This window comes from Aulonocara stuartgranti, assembly GCF_965226115.1.
Source record: "Aulonocara stuartgranti genome assembly, chromosome: 9".
Lineage (NCBI taxonomy): Eukaryota > Metazoa > Chordata > Actinopteri > Cichliformes > Cichlidae > Aulonocara > Aulonocara stuartgranti.
The window spans coordinates 27623908-27646679 of record NC_138960.1 but is presented as its reverse complement, the minus strand read 5'-3'; the positions used below and the strand labels follow the sequence as shown (position 1 = coordinate 27646679).

Below are 22772 nucleotides of genomic sequence, written 5' to 3'. Positions count from 1 at the left end.
TGAAAGAGGGGGACAGAGCTAATGCAGTGTAGCTGTGCTGGCGAGTGACGGCTGGTTTAGTGGTGCTAATTCCTTCTGACGTGTGGACATGCGAAGGGATGTTTAACTCAAACCGCAGGCGTTCACTCTTGGATCCAAGCAGCAGAAGCAATAGCACATCCAGGATCACATATCGCTCGCTCACACCTCCCTGCCTCACTCTGAACTCAAATTATTTCCTACACCTGCCTTTGCGCTGCTTCTGCTGTTTAGCATGCAGTGTGAAATTACCACAGCTTCCTCTGTCTGTTTTACAAGGATAGGTCCCATCAGAGAACTGGTGTGTTTGTGCATGTCTGTGTGTGTGTGTCTCTTTTTACACGTGCACTTTTTTATCGTTTCATTTCCACCTCTTTTGCATGTCAGTCTTAATTTTGCACCTGTACGTGCCTTGTTTTTACTTTAGCTCACTTTACCCCGACTGAGCAGCACTGTAATATAATAGTCCTCGCAGGAAAACAGACTCACAACGTGAGTTTTGGAAAAGATGGCGCCATGTTTGTTTTTTAAAAAGCGTCAAACCTTTCACGGGTGACCTTGACGGAAAGGGACTCGGATCTCCGTGCGGCACACAGAGACGTAGACTTTTGTGAGGATAAACAACAGATGCTTTGGGGTTGCATTATGCATCCCACTTCATAACTTCCGCTCTCTGTGGCAACTGTTAGGACACTTTGGCCTTTAAAGAACAGAAGTGGCGTGGCTTATAAACTTTCATTTTGCCAACATTTTCATTTCCTCTCAACAGCCTTTCAAATCCCCGGTAGGAAACCTTGAGAGTAGCCATAGCAACATTGCACCATCTCGCTATATCACTGACAATGACAGAAGTGAAAAAGAAAGAAAAGGAGAAAAAAATGCTTAGTTTCACCCTGGCAACTTTCTCTTTTGTGTCAGGACAGGTCAGAAATGGCACAAACGGGCACTGAACTCTCCTCAAAATGAATTATAAAGTTAAACAGTCATCCAACATGTGGGATGATTCTCTGGAGCTGCCACAGTCTTGAACTCAAAAGTGGCAGGAGGACCAAGGAGGAGGGATGAGATAATGGCAAAGTGGTTGTGATGTATAAATAGCCTGTGGTAGCTTGAGGACAAAGCACAGCGGGAATGAGCAGAAAACCACTTCAGCTATTGTTTGCGACTCCAAGTTTCCTTGCTTAGGAGCAATAAATCATCCATTTGGGGAGAATTAGTCAAATCTGCCCTTCCATGCAGTTCTCACCCAATAAACTCACATCTTTTGTGAGGCTGCGTGTACAGAGACAAACTATAACAAAACCCCATCTTGCTGGTGTCACACAAATAAGTAACCAATGGGGCCTTAGAGAGGCCAGAGGCTAATGGCTGTTTAGTTTGCACGTGCAAGACAATGCCTTTCGCTTTCCCTCCCAACGGAGCTCGACCCCCGAGGGGATGTTGAATCACAAAGGTCGACAACAATGGGGCTTGTCATTCAATCAGTTTCCACGGTGACCACACAGTCTCACCGTGCTCCGACACCACCAGAGTCATCGCAGAACATCTTCAGGCTGGGACTAATTGCTGTGTTTCTGCTGGGGTTCTGTGTCAGCGCTCAGGCAAACTCCCCACGCAACACAAATATCAATCACGGCTAATCATATGCTGCTCCTCACAGCACGCTGGAATGTGGAGCAAGTTTACATACAATGGGCTCATGTGAGCCTGCTGCTCGTCTCTCTGTCAGTGCAGGAGTTGGTGGTGGGGTTTTTTTTTTTGCACGCCACAAATACTGCTTATTACAGTTTCCCCTGTAAACGATCATTAGCAAATGCAGTTTTTCCTGTTTTGTCCAAGCAACCGTCCAAAACTCAAAGATAACAAATGCACTTTTATCAGAGACCAAGAAAACGCAGCAAATGTTCACATCTGAGAAGCTAGAACCACTAATCTGGATTAAAAGTTACTTAAAAGATTTATTAAGCTTCAAAGTAAATGGCAGTTTCCTCAATTAATTGTTTACTTTTTCTCTCTTTAAACTGATGACTACAGCTCTGAGCCTTTTTTCCTCTCTCCCCATTCAATATTTCTCAAGCATTTCAGCAATTTTGTCCCAAAAACTTCCTAGCACTTATTTCCTCTTTTATTTCCCCTTTTTCTTTTCCAAAGGGACTTTAGCTTCCAGCGTCTAATAAAAGGCCTGAATAATTCTTCCATCTGGATGATGGTCACTTATTTCCACTGGTGTGATGGCACATTCGAGTCCCAGCATCCTTAAGGTCAATACTTAAGAGACATCCAAAAAAACCCTTGCAAAACCGATAAAAACAGCGAGTCTGAATGGAGAAAAGAGTTTGGCATGGGTTGGACATTCTGGACACGACATGTGAGAAAAATGTGCACGATTTTGTAAAAGGTGTTTGCCTCAAGCCAGGAAAAACATTGGGGAAAAGCAACTTAGTTAACAATTATAATGTACACTCATCAGCATAGTCACAGTTGGAGATTAGCAACCCTCTAAACGTGCTGCAAGGACAGGCTCATGAGGGGCATTGAGGTAGCAGCAGAACCACATACATAAACTCCTGACAGCAGAAATCTTTCCATCTCTTCTTTTCCCCCTTCACAGCAGATCCCTCAGTATATTTAACTTCTCCTTTCTCATTTTTTTAACCAACTCACTGACGAATATGATGAATGCCATGTCAGTTTGGCTTTTGTGGAAGAGTTCTGCTTGCTTGATTTTTTTCAACATAAGAAAAGTTAAAATGAAGCTTTTATTCCAATAGCAAAATAACTTCTCTTTATTTTCTTTTTTTGATAGTTTAACAAAAACCCTGGGTAAAAAAAAAAAGCCTCCAAGGACAGCTCTGGCTGTGCAATGTGTGAGTGAGCAGAATTTAATTTGAGGTGCATGGCTGAAAAGTTTGAATACCTCAACAAAGAGATCAGCAGAATGAAATAAACTCGGCACATCTTGTTACTGTGATTAAATGAAAATTACTAGCATTAAACTGCGGAAAATCTGTGTCTCTCAAAGGGCACTCATTCATTCTTGTGGAATCAAAACGGTGAGAAAGAAAAATTCAACAAAAGCTGCAGAGATTGAAATCTTTACTCTATTAAAGCAGGAGCAAAACATTATATATAAAAGCAAGGACGTTTATTATAAGGAAAAATAATAATAAGTGGAATAAATCCTTGAATAACATCAAATTTTGTTTTAATGGTTAACTAAAGAAGATGTGGATGTGAAAATTCAACAACTTGTCTCCTGTGAAGCCACTGATGTTTTCAGGATTGGTGCACTGCCATTTGCTATACTGTTGGGCCCTTTTCCCCCCTTATTTCTTTTCTTTTTAAAAATTGTGACACACATATTTTCCAAGCATCTCCCAAAATAAGTCGGAAGGAGTGAATGAAGCAGAGGCTTAGCTATTAGATCGTGATATGAAACCCTAATCAGCTGTAACGAGATATTAGAAAGAGGAAAGCGAAAAGCCAGACACTGCTGCGAATGTGTGAGATGTAAAGATCTGATGAAAGCTGTGAGGTACCTGCTGATGGCCGCACTCTGCCAGCACCACCAAGCGGCGAGACGTCGCAGAGCACAATGCAAAACTTCTAAAACTGATTATTTACCCCATTGTGGAGAAGTGCAGGCATGTGCCCCAAGGCATGCAACCCTATCCCCATCCTGCCGGATACTGTTTGGATTTTTTACGCATGTTAACGTGTGATTTAAGTACAAAATGTCATTTAAAGATGAGTTAAAGTCGTCCGTTGTGATCAGGAGAAAAACATGTTAAGAAATGCAGAAATCAGACGCATATCTGAATAACATCAATACTGGCGCAGAGCTCAAAATAAAACAAAAAACAAAAAAACGCTTTTTATTTTCCATGTCTTACCAAGTGAGGTGTCCAACTCCCGGTCATCTAGTAGGGAGCGAAGCTGCGTGTCTTGTCCCGGTGAGAACAGCGCGGAGGAAAAAGACAGAAAGCAAATATGAGCTAAGGAGAAAATATCCTCACTTCAGCTGTGCCTCTGGTCAGAAATGGACCTCAGTAAAACTCGGTTAAACGGAGATGGTGCCGTCTCCGTGCCGGCGGAGGAGCCCCGTGTGCTATCTCTGCTCCCACGGAGGAGCGCTCTGGTGCCGGTGGCTCCTCGGCGCACGATCTGTAATCGGACAACGCACTGTCGCGCTGCGCCACAGACGATATGCCTCCGCTGTGTGGCGAAAAAACGACGGCGCGTTAAAAGCAAAACTTTCCTTGCGCTAAAACGCTCAGCGCCTGTGCGAGAGGAGCGGGAGGAGCGGAGGCGGCTGATGCGCCCGGTGCTGCTGGCGGTTACAGCTGCGCAGGGTTGCGAGCAGGGTTTTGATGGCTGAGGACTGCGCCCCCACTTTGCGCGTCCACTCCAGCAGCAGCAGCAGCAGCGAGGAGAGACGTGGCAGCGGCGCACAGCTGTCCTGCAGGTGGAGGAGAGGACTAGAGCTCACTGAGCGCTGGAGCTACAAGTGGGATGACAGATTTGGAAGATCTTCAGTTTTTCTTTTGTTTTCTTTCTTTTTAAACATATTTACTTAGTCATGCACTTGTTTTCAGGTGTGAAAATCTCCTCTAGATCTTCTCTTTCATGAAGGTCAGAGGTCAGTGTCATAATCTGAAAAGCACTCCCTCCCTTTTTTTAATTGAACTCATTTGCATTAAATCCTCAGGGTGCGTTCAGCTACATTTGGAAATATAATCCTTCTTCAAAGGGCTTAAATTAAATTTTTCATATATTATAGATTTTTTGAGTCAGCTACCAATCATGTGCACAACTGGTGAGCTAGTGAAGGACACTTTAGCAGAGAGGGTGCTTGCTGCAAGTGGGTTTGAACCCTGTCATGCATATATCCATCAGACCCAGCTGCTCAGTATTGTGCGAATCCTTCAGATAGACAAAAGCCACTCGCCGCTCTCTCAAGTTCATTGAACAGCAAATTCATCTTATCAGAAAGTAAAGATTTAACATGTAGGTTATGATATGTGTGTGTCTGTTTCTGTGTGTGTGTGTGTGTGTGTGTGTGTGTGTGTGTGTGAGAGAGAGAGAGAGAGAAAGAAGAGAGAAGCAAGACAGAAAGTGACAGTGGCGTGTGTCTGCGCCTTTGTATATTTTAATAGCGACATCCTCCGGTTCAATTACCTATTTATCCCCTGGTGAATGAGCGCAGCCCTCTATCAAGCTCCAAAAGCCCAAACAGCCGTACACAGCTTTAAGGCTGTGACTGAAAGTGTGTCTGTCTTTTTGACAGACACGCTGGAGAGTCGACAACAGCCTGTTAATATGCCTCTTCGTTAAACCAGAACATGCCTCTGTGAATGCTTCTGCTCCCCTGTATCCACATCTAAATTCAAATCAGGTAATTTTCATAAAAATGTCGCTACCCACAACGGGATATGGGGGGGGGGTAAAGCTGAGATTTACATTTCAAGTGGCCTCTGTGCAACTCTGGGAAATGCGTGGGTAACCTTTTCTGTTCTCTTGCTGCACAGCGAGATGCAAAGGGAGCAGATCTGCGTTCTTAAAATATCAGAACAGATTGGATAGAGATATGCAATGCCAAAGGCAATGGTAGTGACTGACACATACAATGAAACAATAAACTGAGCTCTGATACAATGAAGTGACTTTGAGGCAGTAGCTTGCACTTTCATCAGCTGAAAACGCTGTGACCTCCAGAACTTTTTCACTTTGCTTCAGGAATTTCAGGCTCTCTTTTAGTTCGCTTGGTTTGCTCTCCCGCAAAATAGATGTTTTACTCCCTCACGGCCAACGGCGAAAACCCGCTGAGCTGCAGCTCAACTTCAGAGCGAAGGAAAAACAATGGCGTGTCTTTGAATGGGCCATCAGAGTCGGCGATGGATGATTGTGAGTATATTAGCCTGTGATGGGGAGGCGTAAGAATGAATCAAAATTACACAGGAGCTTGTGTCTCTGTGTGTGTGTTTGTGGAGGTGTGTGCGGCTACCTTTGTTGCTTTGCTGTTTTGATGTCAGGCAAATGCACTCAAGTTTCTAGGCAACCACAGAAGAAGTCTCCTATAATTCACCCCGTCATGTAAGATCTTCGTGGGATGTATTTGTGTGTGTGTGCTTGCTGTTTGTGTATTGTTTCATCTGGCAGCTTCTTTGTGGAATTGGAGATTTCAGCCTTCTATGTGACTGAATAATGGTTCAAAAATATTGTCACGATGAAAGAAACTGAAGGCCAGCTTTTATGTATATAAAAAAAAATAATACCAGAAGGGAAAAGCAATGTCTGTTCATTTTTTGTCATATTTCCTTCATGCAAGCATGTCCATTTGTAGTGTGTGTCTCTATACACTGATGGAAGGAGATACTAACAGCAGGCCAAGCCCCTGCATTAGTGCCAAACCTCAACCGACCACAGTCGAGCCCCTAAAATCACTTTGTCACACAGGCCATCTGTCACGCAGTTTCTCTGCCGTTTCAAGCCCCATGTCATCTCTCACCTCGCAAACACAACCCGTCAGCCAACCTGGCAGCTGCCTGGACACTCACAAAACACACGCACAAGTGCAACAGCGCTCACATGTTGTGGAGCACTCGCATGCTAATACGAGAGTGACTACAAGCGGCTGAGTCAAGCTAGAACTCAGGAGGTTGAGCGTACGTGTGAGTAAGAGGCAAGAAAGATGTTTTGGTCATTTCCCAGGAGAGGAAGAGTTGTGGAATAAAAGGGGGCACATGAAAAGATAGCAAGGGTGAGAGAAAGAGAGAGAGAAGAGCCAGCCAGCTGTGAAAGACTGCAGTCATTCCTCACTCTGAGCTCCATACCTGCAGACTCAATGAGCCATCCCACGCTGCAGCAGGGCCAAAGCCGTGTGATTTCTCAGGCTTACTCAGCCTTACTGTGCCCCTGCAGCAGCAGCATCTAGGGCCTTGTAGTGCCAAGACTCCACAAAGTCTACTTCCCCCGCCACGCTTCATGGGAGGAAGGATTGGACGATGATGCCGTTACTGTCAGAGTGTCAGAGGAAGTATGTATGCGACGGGGCAAAGGGCTCTCCGTGAGGTGTCAGACTCAGTAAAATTATTAAGGGCTTTAAGTTTCTGTAGGCTGCTATTTTATTCAGCTCCTTACACATTATTAGTCATGCTAACATCATGCTGTAGGGATGACGATATTGATCTGTCAGCCCACCGCTTGGTTCAGACTTGAAATAGCTCATAAGAATACTGGATGGATTGCTATGAATAGAAGCGCATACACCCAGAGTACCCAGAGGGTGAATCTCAATGCCTTTAGTGATCCACTGACCTTTTCTAGCGCCACCAGGAGGTTAGTTTTTACTGATTCTGTGAATTCTCTTAGCAGAGGAGAAATATTAGTCTAGAGTTGGTGAAGACGTTCCAAGACGATCAGTTCAGCGGGTGACCCCTCGAGAACATGTATTAAATGAAATTTGCTGACATTTACGTTCTCATCAGATGAATTAAAGCATCCCTGGTGATCATTTTCACTTCCCACATAGTACCACCATCAGACGAAAAGGTTTTACTGGTGCAGTAGTTTGGTTTCAGACTGAATGCTTGCAAAAATAATGACTTTACTTTTTAGTACCGGCAAATATTATCATGTTAACGAGCTAAATTTAGACGTTAGCATTGTCACTTGGAGTGTTTTTGAAATTATGACCAAGGAGGGAGTTTTTGCCACTGGCTTTATGAAGTACTTTCTATTCATCTCTTGCAGTGCACCTTCATTTTTATTCAGCTGTTTAAGCCATCTTAAACAGAGTACCACCCCTAAGCTGTTTTAGCTTGGGTAACCCTCCTCTTTTAAAACATGCCTCTTTATACTGGCTCTTTATTGTCTAAATACCCATCGTTCCTCTTATGGACGGCCTTTAGCCTTATTGTCTGATGGTGCTACGCATGAAAAACTACAAGGTATAAGCATGCTGATGTTAGCAATTAGCTCCAAACGCTACCACAGTCGCATTAACATTAGCATGGTTCAAACAAGTTGTGACTGAGGTAAATATAGCGCTCCCCTGATTGAGCTTTATACTCTGTTTTCTCACTTATAACATCATTATGAACGTTTACTCCATCTTTATCTGACCCTCGTAGTTCTGCCCTGGTCTCATCAGCCTGCTACAATGCAGTGCAGCGGTATGATGGAGTGTTTATAAGAGCCAAATCCGTCCAAAGGTAGTGAATGAATGAACTTGGTGAGATAATGAAATGCAGCACCAGAGTCCAAGAGGGTCATCCTTCTCGCTCTCTGCTGAGGTTCTGGCTGGCTGTATTTGTCTTTGTCCTCCCCTCTATGGCCCATGATGGATAGCAAAAAGAATAAGGCTGATAGTGAAAGTTTTTTTTCTTCCCTATTCTTCTTTTTTTTAGTATCCTTTCTTTTTTTTCTCTTCCTCCATCACCATTAGTGAGGTGGCAAAGTTAAGGGCTGGAGAGATGAACTCTGTGAAATTCAATCATGGGAATTGAAGGTTTGGAGGCACGAGGTCTTGGCCCCATGGGCAGTTTGGAGATTGCTTCAGATTAATTAATGTCAAAATGGAGAGACCGAGGCCGTAGAGAACAATTATATATGTGACTGGTGGACACGATGTTTGCCATTCCCACTAGAGAGAGCAATGTGCTGATTTTTGTCTGTCTTAAGAAGGTATTTTATTCCCAGTCAGTAATTTTGAAGACCCAAAGGCAATTTAAGTGGAGATAGACTAGGGAAAGCTACCCATGGCTAAATGGATAGAAAAATAAAGCCACTTATGTAAGTACTAAAGGCACGTATAATCCGGAGAAGCCACAGTGGGGAAAACTACTGCCATCTCCCGTGCATTGTAATCTTCTGAAGGCAGACGTGGAGTTAAAAGGGGAATAACGCGCAGTTAAAAATTCAGATTTCATTTGTAATGACTTGTTAATGTGTCTGTGCAGTGGGATCACCCTATAGTCTCTACCATGTGTGCGCAAAACTTTCTATGGTCATCTTTAAACGTACATCGTCGTCTGCAGTCAGAGCCACTCCTCCAGCTTTTTCCACCACATTTTTAGGTGATGTTTACATGGGCAGTGCTACCTCAGATTAAGCAGACAAATGCACTGTACGCTGCTGCTTCAGGGCCTCGTGGGACCAGAGTGATTCTTCACCAATACTGACCGAACCGTCTCCGGAAACTGGAATAAATCCTCCAATTTCTAACTCGGCAGAAGCAATTTGTTTCTTTCAACGCTATCTTGTATTTCAGGGTGACTTCACTGGCCTCTCACTGCATGGTGCTGTCTGTTCTCTCAATGCACACATCCATCCAAGCATGGCTACGCACCAACTCAGGGTGCAGGCATCGCACAGTTATATTACATACATAAACACGACACGTTTACAGTCGTGCACATATTTTCAGGTGTCCCCGATATGCTTTCTGCCTTTGTGCAGGTTTGTGTGACCGTGATGCACTCCAAGCAGGTATGCACAGGAAACCGAGATTGGTCTTCTCGCTACAGTGCACTTTTTTCCTTTTTTTAATCTCCAGAGTTTAGGAAACATGATTTATGTGTCTGCAGAGGAAACATAAAAATCCAAAAAGTATGTCAGGCTTTTCACAGTTTGCTGGACTAAACGTTAAACACAGACTGAGGAAATTGAAAAGATTTGCAAGAGATGTTTAAGTTGCCCTAAAATATGCACGCTTACGGTGAATGAAACACATCACTGTCTTTGCCTATTACAGAGCTGATATCTGCATCTTCAGCCAACTCTGACTTTCATAAACTGGCCCATTAAAGAAGAGAAAATAACCAGCAAGGCTGACAACAGCGACCAAAACTGGCTTTAACCGATAATCATCAAAGTCATTATTGGGATATTATCGTTTCTTATTATTCTCAGCAATAAAGATCCTGTATTTTTTATAATGAGCCTGCAATATGGCAGGGGAACTCATTAGAAAGGAGGCATTACTGGAAATTCAGACATCCATCATCTCTTGTAGGAGCTTGCTCATAACAATGAACTTTTTTTGACAGGCAAAGGGGTTTTTGGGTAATTGTTTTTACCCCACATTGGACAAACAAAATCATTTTAATTACTGTCAGCTTTCCATTTAGAGGCTAGAAGTCAGAGCTGCACCAGGATGTGTGTAGGAGGTAGAGTGAAATATCTATTTTTCCATTTATTAGCTGAGATGCAAGTGTAATGCTGAGATGGTGATTTAACCGTGAGCTTGTTCAGAAAGTCTTCTCTCTGAAGTTGTCTTAGGAGCTGCTTTGCCTACTGATGGGAAAAATGAGCTCGGGAGAGTCTAGCTGTCCTCACGCAGTAGAGCCGGAGCCGTCAAAACGGCATTATAAGATGGAAGCACTTGCTTGTTTTTAAGAAATTTAGGCCATTCGGCAAAAAGGAAGAAACTCTTTTGCTTTGGCTTTGAACATGCCCTCCCCCCAGAGTCACTTTCACCTTTTCCCATCTTTGAGGTATGCCTTTGGACAAGATGAAAGTAAATGTCTGAGCACTTCAGTCAGGCAATGCTAGATAAACTATATGGAGGAAGTTAATATGAAGTAAATGTCCCCGAAAGGAAGAATTCTAAGAACAAGAGACTACCAACGCTCTTTTGATGGTGCTGGTCAGACTGCTGCACAGTTTTGTGCTAAATAGGAAAAGAAAAAAAGAAAGAATTTATATTATGTGCAAGATTATTTTTAAGACCAGTACACCCAGTGGATACTTTATTAGGTAGACCTTGCTAGTACCAGGTTGGACTCGCTTTTGTCGTCAGAACTGCTTTAATTCTTCATGGCATGGATTCAACAAAATCCTGGAAATATTCCTCAGAGATTTTGGTCCATATTGACGAGAAAGCATCACACAGTTGCTGCAGATTTGTCATTCACAGCCATGATGTGACTCTGTTCCACCGCATCCTAAAGCTGCTCTCATATCAAAGCCATTTGTGTACAGTGAATGAACTCATTGCCATGTACAAGAAAGCAGCTTGAGGTGATTTAAGCTTGCTGACATGGTGTGTTATCCTGCTGGAAGAAACCATCAGAAGATCCACTGTGGTGACACTTTGGTCATAATGGACATGGACAGCAACAATACTCAGGTAGCCTGTGACATTTAAATGATTGATGCTAAGGAGCCTGAAGTGTGCCAAGAAAATATCCCAGACACTATTACACCAGCAGCAGCTTAAGCCGCTGATGTAAGGCAGGATGGACTCGTGCTTTTGTGTTACGTCAAATTCTGATTCTGCCATCTGAATGTTGCAGCAGAAATTGAGATTCTGTCCAGGAAACTTCTTTTCAGTTTCCTGTTGCCCATATTGTGGCCAATTTTAGCTTCTGTTTCCTGTTTTTAGCTGACAGGTATGATGAAGCCTATCTGCTTTAAGGCTTGGTGACTTGGGTATCCAGAGATACTCTTCTGCATACCTTGGTTGTAACAAGTAGTTATATGAGTTATTATTCAGGGTTCATACACCTTTTTCAGGGTTAAATTCAAGCACTTTTTAAGCACTTTCAAGGTCCATTAATGCATGAAAATGCAAAAAGAATTCAATTTGCATTACAAATCATTCGTAGGTTGACTTAAACACCTTTGTTCCCCTTTTGTTAAAACATTGAAAAACGCACCACATAAAATGCTGTAAAAGGAAAAGGCTTATATGCATAAAATGTATACACTCAAAACACACATTTCACTTAAAAATTATGATGTGCAAATGTGAACAAACCAACTAAAGAAAGATTTTCATCTCCTGTTGAAAAAAACCCAACAACCCCACAAAACAAGAAAACTGCACCAAACACCACAAAAAAATACAGCAAGGCAAATTAATAAGTCTTCCAATCAGATATTGATGCCTATTTCCTAAATGACGCAAAACATAGGAGACTTTTTTTTTAAAGTTAATTCCTAATAAAACTAACTGTAAGATGTTTAACTACATTGCTGTCTGGGCCTTTAAAGTGTTTATGCTAATAATATCATGTACACTAAGACAGACATGGACAATAACACTGACCGGGAGAGGCTTTGAACAGATGACATACTCTAAAGCTTCCATCTAAAATCAGTTTATTTATTTAAACTATCATCTGTGATATTATTATATTGATATTATATTGATATTATATATTGTTCATCTCCTTTAAATAAACGGACAGCCCTAAAATATGAAATATTCATAGATGAAAACACATAAATTTGTCTATTGTCTCAGTGGCTGATAGTGCCTCACAGGCCTCAATTGAAACGGACTGACATGCAGATGTGCAAGGCAGCCCAAGCGTTGAAATTTTGCTGTTAGAGAAATAAAAAACTTGCAAAGTCTATCTCAGGGGTAGTGGGGCTCAAGGGCCAGTGTCCTGCAAGTTTTAGATATCACCTCGGTTCAACACACCTGAATCAAACTATTAGTTCATTATCAGGCCTCTGGAGCACTTCAAGAAATGTTGAGGAGGTAATTTTAGCTATTTGAATTAGCTGTGATAGATCAAGGACACATCTAAAACCTGCAGGACACTGGCTTTTGAGGTTTGGTGTTGCCTACCCCTGCTCTATCTGATAAGAAAACTATTCAATCAGATAGTTATTTGTGGTGAATGAAATACAGTCACAGTTTCAAGCAGTTTTAAGCACCACATCCAAAATTCAAGCAGTTTTCAAACCTTGAAAAAGCAATATTAATATCCAAACATTTCCAAGGATTTCAAGCACCCATACAAACCCTGTACTATTACCTTCCTATCAGGTTGAAGCAGGTGTCCTCTGAAGATCAACAAGACATTTTAGCTCAAAGAACTGCTGCTCACTGGATATTTTCTTTTCACATCATCCTCTGTAAACCCTAGAGACCGCTGTGCAGGAAAATCCCAGGTGATCAGCAGTTTCCAAAATACTCAGACCAGCCCGTGTGGCACCAACAGCCATGTTCAAACTCACTTAAAAATCAGCTTTCTTTCCCATTCTGATGCTTGCTCTGAACTTCAGCAGGTCATCTACGTGCCATGTGAAAAAACTCACATGGCAATGAGTTGCTGTTGTGCTGTTGCTACGTGATGGGCTGATTATGTAATTACTAGCAGTTAAACAGCCCAATAGCTTCATACAGCCTATGTCTAACAAAGTGGCTGATTAAAGTGTATATTCTGTTGAGATTAGGGGAGTAACTGTAAGTGGACACTATGCTCTGTTCAATAATGAAATCATCTATGTGATCAAGCCTGGTATTCAGGAACACTTCAAGGAAGTGAAAAACTCCCCCCGTTTCTTTTTAGTTCCTTTCTGCTTATAGAGCTTCTCTGTCTGTGTCTTCACATTGTCTGTTTCTTTATCTACCTTTCTTGCTTTGTCCTTTTATATTTTTTATTATGGCAGTTATTTTTCTTTTTCTTTTGCTCTGTGTCTTCCTGCTCTCGCAATTTTTCTGACCTGATTGTGTTCACACATTTTATGTTACCATAACAGGGATTTTTTTTTAAAAGTTCCTTTTTTTTAAACATCGGATGGCGAGCAGCCAATATAGGATGGCAATCAAAGAGTCCAAGAGAGCATGTGGATTAATAAAAATAAATCAACAACAATATAAATGCTAAAAATGAGTCCAGATGAGTCTTTAAAATAGTCTTGTGGCCTACAGTGGAGGAATAAAAGTACAGCTGACCTGTCCTTTGGTGGGGTGCTCACACTGGGAGCAGCTCATTAAAACAGGGGTCACCAACCACCACATCGGTCCACGTTCTCTTTGCCATAACCCGATCCCTCTGCTGATTTCTTTGTATTCCACTTGACCAAATGCTGGGACTGATGCCCTGCTGGGGCTCACTGCTTCTGGATGTTTGGCGAAACACACTCTTCTCCATGTTTTCCCTCATTACCCTTCCATGTTCTTTGCAGCACTTCCACTCTATTCTTAGTCCCGCTGTTCTGTCATTTTCTATCTGTTTTCCTCAGCAGGGGTAATTTATTACTTTAATTAAGGGAGGTGGAAATTAAAATATGTACAGGCATTTAAAACTGATTTTCAAAATAAATGCACCCAGAAATCCAGAAATAGCACACAAAAGCATAAACCCCCCAAATAAAAACACATGTAGTGATTGTCATTACAGTGGTTTCCCACATGTGTATTTATTCATGATGCTTTCACTACATCTTTGTCAGCCCATCAAGGTATGCTCTGTCTGGATGTCTCACTTGTTTCTCTGTTGCTGTTTTCAATCAGTGTTATTTTCCCTGTTTAGATTTCCTTGGTGGGACTTTTGGCTGGATTATTCTTCCCTGCAGCACCTTTTGTTGTTCACGCATAGGTTTAATTAAAAGTTGCTTTTGTTTTCTGTCTTTTTCTTTTATTGAATTGAACTTTAAAAGAACACCGCAGACAACAAAAACACTGTATTTGCATTACTCACGCAAATGCATCAACAAATATTTGCCTGTAATGACCAACTAGTGGGAAAACAAGCTTCTTTATAATATCAGCTATAGCTGGAATTAGATACTTTGAGAATTTACCAGGAAGTCCTGCAGTTTTCCTTTGTTTTCTCCAGGCACAATCCATCTCTGTGTAACAGCTGAATCAGTTTCATCCTTTATTTCTGACTGTCAGCGTCATTAGGAAAATCCACAGTCTGTCAGAGGGTCGCAGCTGATATGATATATCATGATATTTTAAAATTCTTTATCAACTGTTCGCCTTCATGCTTGAAACTGAGTTGATTTGCATCTTTGCATAGATGCAAATCAACAAAAATCTTACCTTGCCAACTCGCCATATGAGGTACGATCAAAAAGGTAAAAATGAGATCAAATTTAAAAACCTTAACTGGAACTGGCTTGAGACCCATCAACATCATCTTCCCATGCACCTCCACACATCTCATCCTGACTGCTATTTCTAGACAGACCATGCTTTCACCATGGACTCAAAGCAAAGCAAACATAGTCAGATAAAGAGTCCAGACTTTCTGAACCTGATGTGCATGCCTAGAAGTGTGTCAATTTCTTTATGACCAGAGATGGGAGGGAACTCATTTCACATCAAGGGCCACATACAACCCAGTTTAATCTTAAGCGAACCGGACCAGTGAAACTTTCCTGTTGGTGAAAGAAGAAGTTTAAGTACACACTTATTCCTTAAGATATCTGATAATAAGCAACAAGTGTCATTTCAAAAATATCTGTCTGCATATCCCTGTGTAATGTGTAAAATTACAGAAGCTTCATGCCCACCTTCATTACTTTGATGTAGAGGCCATGGGAGAGGTCATTATCAATGGGAAAAGCAGTAAAAGTAACCAAAATACATTTAAAAGTCTAAAAATTTATGCCAACATCACATTTTTCAAAGTTGTCTAGTTGGTCGGATTGGAGTCTTTGCTGGGCCAATTTTGGCCCTCAGGCCTTATGTTTCGCACCTCTGTCTTTGACATTCACGAGATTCGCTTCTATAAGAGCCAGTTCAGCAAAATGTCTGTTTTTATTTATTGACTTTAAATTAGATAATACTTACAGTTTGCAGGGATTAAACCAGATTTCGTCTTGCAATATTCAAAATGACATCTTTTAAAGCGATACATTGTAGCGAGAACAGCTTCAACAGCAATTAGTCATGCATCAGCTTCCTCAGCACCCAACAGTGTTCAACACCTAACGGTGACAGTTCCATATGTGAAACATTTAGCTAACTGGTGCCAGGGGATGAACAAGCAAGCGCAAACATATAGGTTCCACTACATATAAAAACCTTTTTAAAGGCATTATATCTTCATTTGAATCATGCAAGCGATCGATCAGTGAATATTAAAGGCTGTTTGGAAGAGATTTAAAGAACTAAATATCACATTTCTCCCCATTCATTAATAATTTGGCATTCATCAGATGTCTGGGAGAGTCAGCTGCAGCAATGCAGAGCTTTTAGAGACATTCTCAGTCCAGTCATTTTCAGAAATTTTCATTTGCTCTTATAAGATCAGAGTGTGTTACATTGCCCTCAGTGGTGATAACATATCAGAATTTATGTGCACAAGTCTACATTTCAAGTGGCAAAAGCTAATTATTTCTTAATTGTGTACTTGAAATCTTTCCCTCAGGAAGGCCACTGATTTCCCAAGTGTGACCTCTCGGCTGGAAAAGGCAACAAAGGAATAAACAGCCAGACTTTGGCACTTTGTCGAGCGAGGCGTGCGCTTCTCACTTCAGCAACATGTGCATTAGCATAATGGCTACATGGAGCCCCATCAAACCCTTAATTGATTGGTTAATTGCTGAGAATCCCTCAAAGGTATCCCAATGACCGACTGGTGTTGCCTTAGGGATTGTGGGGATTGGTGTCAACATTTCCCCATGTCATCTCATCCATTCGCTCTTCCTGCTACTCTTCTACAGAGCGTGAAGCATGAGATTGGATTTACAGTGTAATGGAATAAAGCACATTGTTTCTCATCTGTGGGAGCTGAGGATACGGCTGATAAAAGCCCTAACTTGCCCAGCTGGAAAGTTGATCAAAGACATTGCATACATCGAGGAAGATTTGTAGGGTTTTTTTCGCCTTCTTGTTAAGCGGACTTTTCCCCAAGCATTTTCTTTTTTTAAATTTCATGGTGATGCTGTTATTGATTTGCTTTGTTGTATTATGCTGCGTGCCAGAAAGCAGAGATCCAGAAGAAAAAAAGAGGTCATCATCGTGCGATCAAAGGCTCTGATATGACAGGTGTAGTGTTTTCTCCATGAAACTCGTAATGCAATTTGTATAGAAATAGACCTGATTAAATTCATACTCCTCGGTTTAGGTCATTGTTGTGGCAGCTGTGAAAAAGATTACTCAGCATTCATGCCATCCCAATGTGAAACTTAATCAGGAGGAATAAAATTAGCTGCGTTTTCTTTGAGATTTACAGAACGTCCATTTTTCTCTTCGACTCCCACCCTTTCATTTCAATGCACTGGCTTTTATCTCTGTGAATAGAGAGCCATTATCAGTTAATTAACTCTTATCTGCTTTCTGTTAAAATGATAACATTTTCTAGTGTCACGCCAAAGCATAATCTCCTTAAGTTACAATGTCGCAGCTCCCATCTATTGCCACAAATTTTTCCCCTTGCCCCCGAAAGCACGAGGTAAGGGCAATAGATGAGAAAGTCTATTTGTTCCAGCTGAAGTAATGGGACTGGAAGGTCAGACTAGGTGTAATTAGTCAGAATCTTAATGACTTCTTTTGCAAAACTGTCTCTCTATTTATGCTCTTGACTTTTCAGTTTGTCTTTATCAGCAGGATAATGCATAAGTTAATCACTATCTGGTTACAATGCATAGCACTTGGAAGAAGCCTGCAGGTGCCTCATTCGGGCATTCATATAATAATAACAAATGAAATCAGCATTTTAATTGCTTTTTAATGGGCTGCGCTTCCGTCCATATGAGAGTATGTATAGTCCTTTATTGGGTTCTTTGTGTAATGAAACACTTTAGTAATATACTAAACTAATCTAAAGACTGGTGTTGGGAAGAAAGAGTGTTTTCAAACAGAAGCCATCTTCTTGATTCAGAAAGGTTTACTCCAACCATTTACTTCAAGACTGAAACTGGTCAGTAGGAGGGGCGGCTTTAGCTCAGGCAGCAGATTGACGCTTCTTTGGGATGTCTTGATCATCATCATCACTGAGCCTCTGGGTCATTGATGATGACCCAGGGGCTCGTCATCAATGACCCAAGCTTAATTCCTAAGCCCTTCCATATGCTGAAGTGTCCATGGGCAAGGCACTCAACACCAGGTTGAGTTGCACTGTACTGCCATCAGTATGTGGATAGGTAAAGGGGGAAAAAAACAATGTAAAGTGCTTTGTAGTTCCTATAAATGCAGACCATTTACAAAAAATTACACCATGGATAAAAGACAAAAAGATAAAAAGAACAAATAACTTCCATACTGCAGCTCGTCGTTTGGTTTTAGTACTGGTTTTGGTTTTAGCTCATTGGCGAGAGTGAATCGTAAGCTGCTGTTCTGCTCAGCTCTGCTGAGAATCATTAAAGTGATGGCTGGGACTTCCAGTCAATCAATCAATCAATCAATCAATCAATCAATCAATCAATCAATCAATCAATCAATCAATTCAAACATATAATTATCAATTTCAAAATCTTATTTGGTTTTCATATGTACCTATTTTCAGTGATATCAACTTTAATAACAGGAAATTTTCTTTCTCTCGTTGTTGCATATTTTTTAAGTAAAGTAATATTTGACATCTGCATAACAAAACTGAACATTATGTTTTTTGTGTGCAACCCCAATATTTTTAGTGGCCCCCACATGGCCACCCCTATGAAAAAACTCCAGAAGCGCCCCTGCTAGGAGCTGCTCATCCATGCAAACGCATGTGGTGAAGCTCCCTGTACACAGTTTTCATGCTGATGTTAATGACAGAGGAGGCATCCTGTTACAGCACTGTGCTTGAGTTATTATAGTTTTAGATTTCCATTCTAGATTTTTTTAAATTTCATTTTAATTTAGTTTTTTAGTTCAGTTTGATTTCTGTTAGTTCCCAGAGTGGGTTTGCTCATTTCAGTTTAGTTTTTTTGTTTGTGGATTTTATTCAAACTGTGAAGCGCTTTGTAACTCTGTATGTTGACAAGTGCTATACAAAGGTATTAAGCTATTATTATCATTATACCAAAGGTAATAATAGCTTGATAAGTACAATATCATAGTCTCACCAGTCTCTGCTCAGTCTTGGTTTGGTCAAGCGTGAATACTGCGCTGCTGCTGGTTTCAGCTTCTACATTATTTCTGTTTTCTTTGTCATGTCCCACATTATGAGACCTATGGGTTTTGTTCTGTCAGCTACAGGCGCACAGCTCACACCCCCACCACTGTCTAATATAATATTCTAAATGGATGCAAAAGGTCGAGCAAACACAGACAGGTGCTGATGAATCATATCTTTTTATCTCGTGTCTTATTAGACTGAGTATCGCACATCAGCACAGTTGGGCAACACAACCAGATCAAAGACAGAGTAGGAGTGGACGCGTCCATCCTAATTAGTATGTTAGAGCGCTGATCTGTGAGTGATCTGAGAACACAGACAACACCCTCACACACACACACACGCATGCACATACTTACACAGTCCTAAGCCCACCTCTAATTCCCCTCTGTTTTTACACACGTTCCATGTACACCCCTGGCAAGCATGAAAATCCTGGCACATTCAAACTCATTAAAACACATACAAGCTGATGGGTAAATATGCACACGCACAAAGTCCAGCTGGAGTTTTGTGATTTTTCCCACACACACTAAAGCCAAAGATATTCCTGGTGACGGCAGAATGAGCTATCTTGGCACATGAAGTTAAATTCTGCATAGTTGATGTGAGCGGCTCTGACTGCCCGTCATCTTCGCTGCACTTGCACTTCAAGCCTGTAAGTCGTTTCTCTGAAGGGGCTCCAGTAACTCAGTAAGTATAGTTTGGCTCAAACATCAGGATTCAATTAAAATGTAAATTTTCACTAAGCTGATAAACGGGGAACAACAGTTCCTTTGGCACCAGACAGAAGGCGTCATTTTCTACAGAGGAACTTGGATTTTGTTGTTTGGGACAGCAGGTAATCACTGAGGCCCAGCAGGCTGTAGGTGAAATTAACATAAGGTCAAAGGTTGGAAGAACTCAGAGCACTGAGTAGGATTTGCAGACTTCTAGACTTCTCAGTGTCTCTGCTCTTTCCCTCATTGCTTCTGTGTATTGCAGATCTATGTCTGCTCCTCTGACAGCTAAAAAAAAAAAAAGAAGCATTCAATCTGGTCTGCACCTGCTCCTTTTTAAGTTTTTCCATAAACTGCACAAGTGGAGAAGCATTGTTTGCAAGGAGCTGACACACGTCTTCAATTCATCGTAGTTTCAAAGCAAGTCAGCAATGCACGTCACGTCAAATCCAATATGCTCAAGGGCAAACCCAACACTTTGGAACAGCGAATCCCGATAAGAATTACTGCATTACTGCAAGTCAGGGAGATGTTTCCAAACAGTTTCTGCGCCCGCTCTCAGCTGAAATTTGACAGTGCTGAAGGAACGGCAGTGGGCTAGATGAATGGTTTCCTTCACAAGCCAGTGCCGGGGAGAGCTGCAGGTCCTCCAAGAAGAGAGAATCTCTCATTTTCACCTTTCGTGGTTCTGATGAAACCGGCGGTGGGTAGCCTATATGTCACAAACTCACTTGCCTGGATGACAACTTTCCTTTCGGATAATATTTCTGGGATTAAAAATGCAAAATATACCGGCTCCGGTTACTAACAAATTACCTCTGGGGAAGGCTGCACTGCTTGCACATTTTGTAAGTACTGTTAAGCACTGTGCAGCCATCAAGAAGAGGTCCTGAAGAAAGAATGATGATTATATCCAGGAGGTACAATAAATCCTTAACATAAAAAACCCTACCTTGTTGACTGCTATATCATTACACCGAGACACATGCATGTCTGCACCGAGTTCTCATCCTTCCTGCCTGACATTCAGACATCCTCACTTATCCTGTCATCACAGACAGGAGCAGGCATGTCTCTGCCCTCTAGATCATATCTATATTTGTGGGGCCAAGGAGACACAATCAACCTGCTTATCATGCTTTTGCCACCTGATGGAGATGAAAGCTGTTACGGGCAGCAATGCTTTGAAACATAAACTTATTCAGGGTGTCTTGTTTTCGTCCGCTAAATCATGACAATATAATGATAAACTGCTGGATAATCACAGGGTCTAAATATCCTTCTGGGGTATTTTCTATCTGAACAAGCAACATCAGTTCTCATAATCTCTGTGTCCAAAAGGGCAGAAGCAAATCCCAGGTTTAATGAAAAGATCAGGGTTTTTCCTGGAGATAAGCTCCCTACTCCTGTGTTCCTCTCACCCCAAATGAAGATTGAGCAAGAGCCGTGTGATTTAATAGGGGTTTCATTAACTCTTGCATGACAGACATTATTGTTTATTAAATGATCCCATATAAGAGAAAAATGGATAGAACTCTGTTAAATGCAATAACACACGTTTGAACTTTACCTTAGTGGATCCCTGTGGGCCAGTAACTAGATCTGTCAAACAAATGTAGTAGGAAGCAGCACTGATTTGTACTGCAGTAGGAGTATAAAGTAGAACGGAACAGAAAGCACCGCAGTTTTTCACCCGCTTATTTCTCACATGGGAAGCAAACAGACATTAATGGTAAATTTGGTTCTGCGAGCCACTAAAGTACCAGAGGAACAATTTAGGTCCACACTAAGTTAAACTGCTGCTGCACAAGACTGAAAGTTGAACACATGTTTCAAGCAATGTCAAAACACACGTGCGCCGTGCTTTGGGACAGGAAATCACTTTCATTTCCAACAAGTTACAGAGGATATGCATGTCCTGCAAGGGATGGTCACTTGGCAGTTGCTGAAGGACTTAAGTTACGCAGGCAGTTATCCCGTAAATAAGTGCAACTCCTTATTTTCTAATGCATAATACAAACTGTAATGAACAAGTAAAAAAAAAGGATAACAAAAAGTGATGAAGGTATTCAGCACAAGACAGGAACCTGTTAGCTGTTAAATGACCTGCGAAACTCATTAACGCTCCCTCAGAGTTGCGACGATACACTGTCATTGCACAGGAATGTAATGTGAATTTGAAGCAACTGAAGAATTCAAACAGTGAAAAAAAGCAGTCCTGATCTGAAACAACTCTGTGGTGGAAAATCAAAAACAGAAGTATTTTTGACATCTTATCCGTCCTCACCCATGCCCGGAATGTGCTCTCCCGGAGACTTCGAAAGGCACCGCTTTCTCCGTGTTCAGTGCGTACACCTTACTCTCAAAATCCTCGTCACTTCACAGGTGCCGCATCCACTTGCACGTCTTGGGAGCGCAATATATCTTTGACAGACAACAGTGGGTAATTGAGCCATCTATTGTGTTCCTCGAATGGCCTTCAAGACATTGGTAATCTCCAAAGGCAGTTCGGTGAATATCCTTGAGAGCAGTCTCCATTATGCAGCTGTTTATACCAGGATGTGATAACCAGTAAAGCGATATACATGATGGATTATTGCCTGTTTCCCCAAATGCAAATATTTCCCCCCAAAACCATAAATTACGCACAGCAAAATCAGTGCCACACACCTTATCTGGATAACTTATTCACAGCTGACACAACACGGTCTGTCACGCATGAACACAGGAATCGGTGAACGAAGGTTATAGTCTTTAATGTCGCGGGAGCTGTTTCCTTAAATACATTTTTCTCATCTTTTTTGATTGACCACATTTAATGTGCTTTAAGTACGATTCATAAACTTTTCTTTGAAGAAAATGCAACATTAGGCTGAGCTTATTTGTATGCAGCTCCAAAAATGAATGTCCTTGAGCATTCATTCCACAAGAGGGCTCTACAATTGATCCTGACTGAGCCCAATTATTTTTTCCATCAGAAATCTAAAACTTTGGAACAAAAGTCAGTGGAGCTTTCTGCCGTTTAAACGTGTGATAAAAGACATCATCCTGCACTGGGGGGGATACCAGCAAGAGCCTGTAAGCACTCAAAGACCGCCGGGCTCAGCAACAGGTGCAGGCTGCTCGAAAGCATGTGGCTGACATTATCACTGGTGCGAGACTGCCCTCTAGTGGCGATTTACGGGGTCACAGCTTGTTCTGCTCCTACATGTACTCACATGTGGTTAACCTTTTTTTA

At 41.6% G+C, this 22772-nt stretch overlaps 1 protein-coding gene across 3 annotated transcripts in view; it reads right to left on the bottom strand.

The window, feature by feature from the left end:
- Positions 1 to 22042, bottom strand: part of sema5a (sema domain, seven thrombospondin repeats (type 1 and type 1-like), transmembrane domain (TM) and short cytoplasmic domain, (semaphorin) 5A) — a 178095-nt gene extending 156053 nt beyond the window's left edge. Inside the window, exon 1 of one of the 3 annotated variants that reach the window (XR_014278853.1) lies at positions 3912 to 4447. The gene's annotated coding sequence lies outside the window, so the exon portion shown is untranslated. Of the gene's footprint in view, positions 1 to 3911; positions 4448 to 21821 lie in introns of those variants that run through there. The other 2 variants (XM_082546503.1, XM_082546501.1) reach the window with 2 other exon arrangements.
- Positions 22043 to 22772: the final 730 nt, after the last annotated feature.